General features: G+C 38.6%; 1 pseudogene; it reads left to right on the forward strand.

The window, feature by feature from the left end:
- Positions 1-3650: 3650 nt before the first annotated feature.
- Positions 3651-5509, forward strand: LOC140602230 (heterogeneous nuclear ribonucleoprotein M pseudogene; annotated as a pseudogene).
- Positions 5510-8084: the final 2575 nt, after the last annotated feature.

The following is an 8084-nucleotide window of genomic DNA, read 5'->3' on the forward strand; positions in this document are numbered from 1 at the left end:
CTGGGAGGCTCAGTAGGTGAAGCATCCAACTCTTGATTTAGGTTCAGGCCATGACGTCAGGGTCCTGATTAGGAGTCCTATATCTTCGGGCTCCCTGCTCAGGGGGCAGTCAGCTTCCCTTCTCCCTCTCCCTCTGCCCCTCACTCACTCACACACTGTCTCTCTTAAATAAATAAGTACATTTTAAAAAAATTAAGTCACCTTAGCATTTCATAATGTATAGAATTGTCCAATCACTGTGTCTTCTACCTGAAACTAATATTGCATCAACTATACTTCAATAAAAAAGGAAAGAAAAGAGAAATATCAAGTCATCTTTTGGAACATAAGTTCCAAAAAAGTCCTGGACATAAACATCTTGGATCTACTTCTTTTATATGAACTTGCAGAGCCCCTTTTAAGGAAAATGAATTAAAATGACTATGAAGAAGTGGAAAAATGGAAAATTTCTGTTGAAACTGTATAATTTGCCTATTACTATAAGTGAGCATCCAAAAAATTACATCTCTTGGAGGCACCTGGCTGGCTCAATCGGTTAAGCATCTGCCTTTGGCTGGGGCCATGATCCCAGGGTAGTGGGATCAAACCCTACAATGGACTCCCTGGTCAGCAAAGAGCTTGCTTCTCCCTCTACCCCTGTTTGTGCTCTCTCTCTTTCTCTCTTTCCCCCTCCATCCATAAAATGAATAAATAGAATCTTTTTTAAAAAAAATTACATCTCTCAACAGTGATTATAAAACAAAAATGAAAGAAAGATGAATAAACCACACATTTTTAACAGCCAGGACAAAAAACTTCCTACACCTGATTTTGGATGAAGTCACTGTTGTACTACACAAGATGGAAAGAAAATCCAAAGTGAAAACTTTTGATTCTGTAAAACATGTTGTATGGAAAACAGGTTCTTACTGCATTTTGCAACAGAGAAAAATATTCTTATATTTACTCATGTGTTGAAGCACATATATATGTTCTCTTGGTCTGAATATTGTCATCTTTATTTTTGTACCACTTTTAATACATTTAATTGAACAGTAAGCAATAATGCCTACAAAATGTCTATAAACCAAATCTTCGGGACTCCTGAGTGGCTCAGTGGTTGGGCATCTGCCTTTAGTTCAGGGCGTGATCCTGGAGTCCCCGTATCAAGTCCCACGTCAGGCTCCCTGCATGAGGCCTGCTTCTCCCTCTGCCTGTGTCTCTGACTCTCTCTCTCTCTCTCTCTCTGTCTGTCTCTCATGAATAAATAAATAAAATATTTTAAAAATAAAATAAACCAAATTTCACTTTTTAAAAAATAATTTAGCATTTTAATAAAAATACATTTTCGGGGCACCTATGTGGCCCAGTCAGCTGTGTCTGACTCTTGATTTCAGCTCAGGTCATGATCTCAGGGTTGTGAGATGGAGTCCTGCATCAGACTCCTCAATCAGCACAGAGTCTCCCTGAGATTCCTTCTCTCCCTCTGCCTCTCTCTGCCTCTAAAAAACAAAAAGTAGGTTTTCATGAATCACTTAAAACTCATAATATAAACAGTGAGTCTATTTTATACTTATAATTTTTACCATTGCACTCTACAGACAATTCCTCAGGGGAAAAAATTAACTATTTACTTTCATTTTACTATTTTACTAAGATTTATTTTCCACTTACAAACCCTTGCATATTATTTTTTTCCTCCAATTCTGACTTACTCCATAATCCTACAGCTACTCTAATACTTGCCCAGGGACAGGACCATGTTGATCAGCATAAGTTCCTGGAAAACCTTCTAGGTAACTCTTTGAATCTATAGAGCTTAAGAAGAACCAAAAGTAGCCTTGAAAGATAAAAGTCAGAGGACTCCCAGCCTTAAGATAGCAGAACAAAAACATCATTGAGGCTGTTTCCCTGCAAACCACCTGCAAACAACAAAGAATGAGAAACAGAAATAGATGGGAAATGCCACGGTATATTTGAGTAAATGTTGAGTAAATATAGTAAATGTTGTAGTAAATTTTGAACCAAAATACAAAAGGATGCTGAGAAAGGACACATAAAATATATGTGAAAATACTAAAAGAAAAAGGAGAAAGAAACATGCATAAATAGAAGGTAGAGTAAGAATGCACACCAGAAAGTTTTCCCATGAAGCCAGTAAACATTCTGCCAAACTATTCTTTAGCAAGTATAAATATCAGAAATGGCCTGTATGATATAAAAGTTCAAAGCACATAAAAGGATTCAAGGGAGAAATAAGACAAAAGAAGGGGTTTTTTTCTTAATAAGCTAAAATAAATCAGGAAAGAAATGAGAAAGAAAAAAATCATAAAATTTAAAGCCACAAGATGTGAAAACATAAAGCAAATTTATTAGAATGGTTTGGTAATGGATAGTATAGATAGTCCAGAAATAGACCCATATATGTCAATTGTTTATTACTCAATAAAGTGGCATTTCAAATTAGTAGGTAAAGAGGAATTATTTAATAAATGGTGTTGAAAAAACCGGATAGTCACCTGGAAAAAAATTGTATCCTTACCTCACTCTTAATGCTATAATATAGTAGGTTAACTATTGAAGCATAAAAGTAAAGTAAAAACCATACATTTACCAGAAAAAAATATTTTTAAACTGTTCCAGAGGAGGGTGATATACAAAATTCATAAACATTACTTTATAAAATAAGCTTTAAATTTTAACACAACAAAAATAATGCCCCAGAAGCAATATCAAGCAAGAAATGACCAATTAGAAATATGCAAGTAAATATGATAGTTAATAGGATCATTTCCTTAATTTATAAGTACTTACTAATCATTAAGAAAAAAATCAATGATCCAATACCAGAAAAAAGACAAAGTCATGAATAAATAGTTAATTTAAAAAGAAATACTATGTAACACTGTATGGTACAACACTGGAATTAAAATTTCAAAAAATACTAATGCCATTTACACATATCAAAAATATGTAAACCTAATCAAAATTCAAGGAATAAAATTAAAACATTGACAGATGATTTCTTATTCTCTAATGTGGTAATTTGATAACACCGTGTCAACCAGTACATAGAGAAACAGTTACTCTTGTATGTTCTTAAGAATATATAACTGAAATAATTTCTCTGAGGAAAAAACTTGACAACTATCAAATTTTAATAAACATTCATAGACCACAAATACCACTTCTAGGAATCTATCTTATAGATACACATATCTATGTTTGCAAAGATATAAACAAGAGTGTTCCTGCAAAATTATTTATAGTTTTAAGAAAAAGTTTTGGAGGGGCACCTGAGTGGCACAATCAGTTAAGCCTCTCTTGCTTTTGGCTCAAGTCATGATCTCGGTGACCTGAGATCAAGCCCCACATTGGGCTCAGCAGACAGTAGATTGGAGATTCTCTCCGCCCCCCCCACATTTACCCCTCTACATGCTCATGCCTATGCATGCACACTCTCTCTTTCTTGCTCTCTCCAAAAATAAATAAATCATTTTAAAAATGGGGGTGGGGGTGGGGAGGTGTTGTAAACAATCTAAGTGTCCACCCTGCCAGACATGTATGCATATACAGATTGATATGCAAATGGTAATATCTATAATAGTGCTCTGCATATTTCTATTTTTCTTAAAAATATATCTTGGAGACAAAGCCCAGAAGTGGAGAAAATGGCAGCAGGGGTCAAAGCCCTGGAAAAGGTGGTGATGACAGAGACCAAAATGGAAAAGGAGAGTGGCATGCTGGTATGCCAACAGGCAATGGGGCTCCTGGCCAAAGGGCGAATGAGAGCGACCTACTCAGAATGAGAAGAGGAAGAAGAAAAATATAAAAAAAGGAGGCAATCGCTTTGAGCCATAGGCTAATCCAACTAAAAGTCACAGAGCCTTCATTACAAACATATCTTTTGCTGTGAAATGGCATTCACTTAAAGGGCTGGTTAAAGAAAAAGTTGGTGAGGTAACATACATGGAGCTCTTAGTGGACTCTGAAGGAAAGTATATGCCGTAGTTGAATTCAAGATGAAAGAAAGCATTTAAAAAGCTGCAGAAGTTCTAAAAAAGCATAGTCTGAGTGGAAGACCACTGAAAGTCAAGGAAGATTCTGACAGTGAACATGCCAGGAGAGCAATGCAAAAGGCTGGGACACTTGGAAACACAGTATTTGTAGCAAATCTGGATTATAAAGATGGCCAGAAGAAGACCATGTCTACTTCAAGGTGGTCCAAGCAGACATTCTTGAGGATAAAGATGAAAAAAGTCATGGAATAGGCACTATTACTTTTGAGCAGTCCATTGAAGCTGTGTAAGCTCTATCGATGTATAATGGTCAACTACTATTTGATAGACCAATGCATGTGAAAATGGATGAAAGGGACCAAAGAGACCAAAGAGAAATTTTTTTCTTCCTGAGCATCCACAGCAACTTTTCCTGAGCATCCACAGCAACTTCCCCAGGGACTTCATGGTATTGTCTGGGGGTTAGATGCAGGAGGACAGCCTACTGATGACAATCACCTGAATAAAGGCATTGGCATGGGAAACCGAACCCACAGGAATGGGAATGGATGGCATAGGATTTGAATGGAAGGCATAGGATTTGAAATAATTTGGTGGCTAGAAAGCATGGATCGATTTGGATCTGGGATGAACATGGGCAGAATAAACAATGGAGATGGAGGCAGTGTCCCTGGGATCAAGAGAATGGGCCCTAGCATTAACCACAGGCGGGGGGGGGGGAGGATGGAGCACATGGGCACAGGCCTGGGCTATGCCATGGGTCGTGTGAGCTCTGAGATTGAGCACATGGGCCTGGTCATGGACTGTGTGGGATTAGTTGAACACATGGGCTCCAGCACTCTCAACCACATGGCCTCCAGCATCAAGCACATGGGCCAGACCATGGAGTGCATCCGCTCTGGTGTGGAGTGCATGGGCCTGAGCATGGAGTACATAGTGCCCCCAGCACGGAGACTGGCCTGCAATGCATGGGCCCCATGGTGGATCGCATGGCCACTGGCCTGGAGCACATGGGCACCAACAACCTGGAGCGCATGGGCCTGCAGCAAATAGGCACCAACAGTCTCAAGTGCTTGGGCCTGGAGCACATGAGTCCTGCCATAGGTCCAGCCCTAGATGCTGGGATTGAGCATATGGGCCTGGCCATGGGTGGCAGTGGCAGCGGCAGTGCTAGCTTTGACCGTGCCATCAAGATGGAGCATAGCAATAGCAATCTTGGAGGAAACTCTGCAGGTTCCTTTGGCAGAGCTGGAGGCCATGCTCCTTGGGTGTGCAGGAAGGCCTGCCAGATATTTGTGAGAAATCTCCCATTTGATTTTACATGGAAGATGCTAAAAGACAAATTCAATGAATGTGGTCACATGCTGTATGGTGACACCAAGATGGAGAATGGGAAGTCTAAAGGGTGCGGTGTGGTTCAGTTTGAGTCAACAGAGGTGATTGAGAGAGCCTACTGGATGATGAATGGTATGAAACTGAATGACCTAGAGATTGATGTTCGAATCAATTGAAAAGCTTAAGCAGTTTTCTTTTTTAAACATCAGCACCAGACCTCTGAATTTGTATTTTTTTCTTTTTAACCATTTTAATCTGTTGGCTGGCTGTATAAAGATGTTTTAAAAAAATCAAGTGCTTTTGGTGGTAATTTGAATTACTTTTTTAATGACTGGGGTTCCATTTTGCATTGAGATTGCAACGTGAGCAATATTTTTTATAGTTGTGGCATCTTGTTGACATGGAAAATGACTTTGATAATAAATACCAGTTCCTGAAAAGAAAAAAAAATACATACACACACATATATATGTGTGTATATATATATATATCACAGATTGTTTCCTTTTAGTATGTACAGATCTGCTATATTCATTTTATTCACTTATTCATTTTAACAACTACATAAACCATCCTTCCTGTTTCAGATACTTTCTGTTTGTATTTCTCAAACTGTTTCATGCTACTATGTCGAAACTCTCTCCGCCATTGAAAAAAGGAAAAAAGAAAGAAAGAAATCCCTCATTTACCCTTCATTGCTCTTCATTGGAAGCCCTATCTCTCTCTTCTCATACATGCATAACTCAAGAGAGTTCACGTAGTTCACATACTTCAACAACAACAACCCGTTCTTCAAACCTCTTATCTGTTTTTGGTCTCATCCTTTCAACAAAACAGCTCTAAATAAGATCATCAATATCGTTCATAAGTCTGGACACAAATGACGTTTTCTCTCCAACTAGAGATCTTTTTTGTCTTGCTTACCACACAGTGTGCTCTCCCCGAGTTCTGTGATTGAAGGCATTCCTGGTTTTTCTTCTGCTTTGATAACTCTTTTTCTCTGCCTTCTGCCTTGCCATTAGGTCTTAGAGTTCCTCAAGTCTCAGTTTTAGGCTGTCTCCTGTCCTCACTCTGCTCTCTCCCTAAGAGGAAATACACTACAGTGTCAGTTATCCCCCATAGCCTAATGAGCCTCTTCCATGCCAAGCCCACACTTGTCTAGATTTGCCTATCCAGCTGCCCATTTAACCAGCATCTCTCCTTAACCACCATCTTTTGGAAGTTTTGAAAGCACTTTAAATCCAGCATATCCAAAGTTACCTCATAATCTTCCCCCAAAAAATCTAAGCTTCGTCTCCAGTGTTCCCTATGTCATAAATGCTACCATAATTTATCCTGTGGAAAAAGCCAGATACCTCAAAATCATTTTTGATGCTTTCCTCTCTCTCCCTGAATCCATCACAAAAATCATAACCTCTTAAATGTCTTTCAAATATGTCTGTGCCTTCCTATCTCCACCACAGCCAAAAAATGCCATGACACCCTCGTCTCTCATATGTATGATTACAGTCATCTGCTAAGTGCTCTATCTCCATCCACCCTCACCAGCCTCCCCAATCCAGTCTCACACAGCAGCTAGTGATCTGTTCATTATGAACACCAGGCATGTCACATCTCAATGTAGGAACATTAGTGGTGCTCCTGGAATAGAGACAAAATGCTTTATGTGGCTTATGTGTTCCTTTCCTCTTATTGTCAAGCAACAGCTCCTACACTTTCAATGCCCTGGCCATGCCTTCCTCCTTTAATTCCTTCATTGTGTCATGTTACCTCTTACCAAGGTTCTTTTCACAAACTATCCCTCTGATGAGAATATCCTTCCCCCTCTTCTTTGTCTAATTAATGCCTATTTATCATGTCATACAGATATATCTTCATATCTTCATATCCTCAAGAACCTCTTCCTGATCAAAATCTCTCTGTTAAGACATATCTCTGCTACATGGTACTAGTCACAGTAGCAATTTTACATTGATTTATAAAATTATTTTATTAACATCTATTTCTTCTTTAGACTATGAGCTGAGATAGATATATGTTATTTTTCATTATGAAGAATGTTTTCCAGTATTTTCTGATATATGGCAAATGCTAATAAATAACTATGTAATTGGGGCATCTGGGTGGCCTGTCGGTTAAGCGTCTGCCTTCAGTTCAGGTCATGATCCTGAAGTACTGGCATCGAGCCCCACATCAGGCTCCCTGCTCAGCAGGAAGTCTGCTTCTCCCTCTGCCTCTCCCCCTGCACACACTCTCTCAAATAAATAAATAACCTTTTTTAAAAGAAACATAATTTTGGGACGGGAGGTGGGAAAAGAAACATAATTCTAAAATAAATAAATGTTTAATGAATCCTGGAAATTGGTTATACACAATAAAGCAGCGGTCACTATAATTCAGTTCTGCTGAATAGGAGAAAGAATGAGATTCACAAAAATAGTGAGATTTTTCTGGATATGAGGAACAATGTCTTTGAAAGAGACAAAAGATTTCTTGAATTTTTCAAGGATGAATAACCAGAAAAAGAATGGGGCCAGTAATTGATAAATGCATATTTTGAGGGTATCAACTTAAAATAGGACAATGGGTTTTAGTTTATTGAGTCAGAGGTTGTGGTAACATCTACCACAGCTGACACTTCTAGAGATAAATACTCCTGGCTGCTTCTAAGGAAGTGCTCAAGCTGCAAGCCACAATTTCTAACTGCTCTGATTACAATGTGTCTACCTCTCAGTCCTAATTGCAAGTCCT

The sequence above is a fragment of the Canis lupus genome, chromosome 13 (genome assembly GCF_048164855.1).
Source record: "Canis lupus baileyi chromosome 13, mCanLup2.hap1, whole genome shotgun sequence".
In the NCBI taxonomy this organism is placed as follows: domain Eukaryota; kingdom Metazoa; phylum Chordata; class Mammalia; order Carnivora; family Canidae; genus Canis; species Canis lupus.